The 1807-nt window shown below is 52.0% G+C and overlaps 2 annotated features.

The window, feature by feature from the left end:
- Positions 1-1807: a sequence feature (heterozygous, non-Esmeraldo-like haplotype).
- Positions 675-763: a sequence feature (A-rich).

The following is a 1807-nucleotide window of genomic DNA, read 5'->3' on the forward strand; positions in this document are numbered from 1 at the left end:
GCTTCCACCATTAAAACAAGAGACCTGGGAGTTAGTTAATCAACGCGGCCACCAAAATTGCTACTAAATATGGAATTGGCGTGGTGGAAATACTTCGTGATTACAATGGTCACGTGTTTCTCCTCCTCCCCTGCAGCAGTAAAGGAGGGATGGCTGCCCAGGTACTGCAGCAGGAGGAACAGCACCATCCACCGGACTGCGTTCCTTGTCGCAGAGCGCGTTCGAATGCCCATTGCTTCGGATTCCATGATATTGCTCGTCGTGCGGGAGAGCGTGTGGGTCCACTATTTTCGCGTGGTAGAGACAAAATGAAGGGAGAGGCACAACAACGGTGTGAAAAGAGAGCTCTAGGGGCGCAGGAACGCCCAGTCGAATGATCACAATTCTTGAGAGGGTCGGGCAAAACGACACGCAAGAAACAATCCCTGCGGCCTTGTAAGGGGGGAAGGACCCCGGCCTGCAAAGATTCACATACGCATACGAGAAGTAATTACTGTGCACGCAAAAAGGAACGCAACATCTCAGCGTCCCCAACGCAAAATAAAAAAGGGATCCTCGTGAGTCCAACACACGGGCCCACACTGGCCAGCACCTTCCGCACCGCTCCCCCATCCGTAACGGTGCATGGGCAAAAGAGAACAGGCGCAGCGCGACCCCGTACAGGGAACAACCTGAGCAAAAGCAAAGGGTAGACACAACAAACAGAGAAAAAATAAATAGATAAATGAATAAAACACAAAAACGCAAAAAAAAAAAAAAACAACGGTCAATTCGGGCGCCTTTCTATCCTCATTTTGCGGTATCGTCTTCTTAATAGAGAAACACGTCCATTCTTTTTCTGCGCGCAGAATGGGCGGAGTTGCTCGTCTCGGCTCCGCCCATTCTGCGGGTAAGCGTGAAGGCCAGTGAGCAAAAGTACGAGAGGAATAGACCTTTGACGGAGAACTGGCGCCCGCATGAGCTCCGCAGCAATTTTCGCCGTCCATTCCCGCCTCGCCCGAGACGCCGTGGAAACAGTGGACGGAGAGACCCATCCACCCAACAGTAAAACAGCAGCAAAAGCCCTGAAATAAAAGCGCGCTGGAGACCCGCAACCATACGCACGAGTTGGGGATTCACGCACCGTACCAGACCGATCGCACCAAGATTGATGGCGAGAGACAGTCACATATTCCTTTTAGCCAACAGAGCTGCATTTAGTTGCACACCCCACGTAAACAAAAAAAATGTAATAACACGGTACACAACAACAATGTTGCACGTTTCATAAGCTGCATGGTGTTGGGGGTGGTTGGGCGATCCCGAGGAGGCCGTGATTGGGCGAGTCGCCTTGATATCACTGTCTCTTTGTTTTCTGCGTCGAAAATTTATAATGCATTTGGCTTGTCACTTATGTAATAATTGTATTAATGGAAAAAGGGGAAAAGTTCATGCCGTTGTTTGGGCCAACGGGGGGAAAAGAGCCACCCTCACGTGGTGCGTTCAGTCCCTCGCGTGGCCTACTGTCCTGCATGACGCGCAGACTTGTTCTTGTCGTCGGCCATCGAATTCTCTTCGTCTTCTTTTTCTTCTTCGGGAAATCCGTCCCCCGAGAGATGGCGGGCCTCACCTCCGCCAGTGGAACGCAGTCCGTTGCCTCCAATCGGCATCGTGCGGGTTTTGCACCACCCAAACAAAGAAAGTCCATGAAGAACAATTGTTTCGGCAAAACGTGGAAACGGAACCGTCGCCTCCCCACAGTCAGCGCGCCGCACACTCGTCGGGTCAGAAGGTCCTGCAGCCACACCCTCCGCGAAGACACCGGCCA

The sequence above is a fragment of the Trypanosoma cruzi genome, genomic scaffold, assembly GCF_000209065.1.
Source record: "Trypanosoma cruzi strain CL Brener 1047053517033 genomic scaffold, whole genome shotgun sequence".
Lineage (NCBI taxonomy): Eukaryota > Euglenozoa > Kinetoplastea > Trypanosomatida > Trypanosomatidae > Trypanosoma > Trypanosoma cruzi.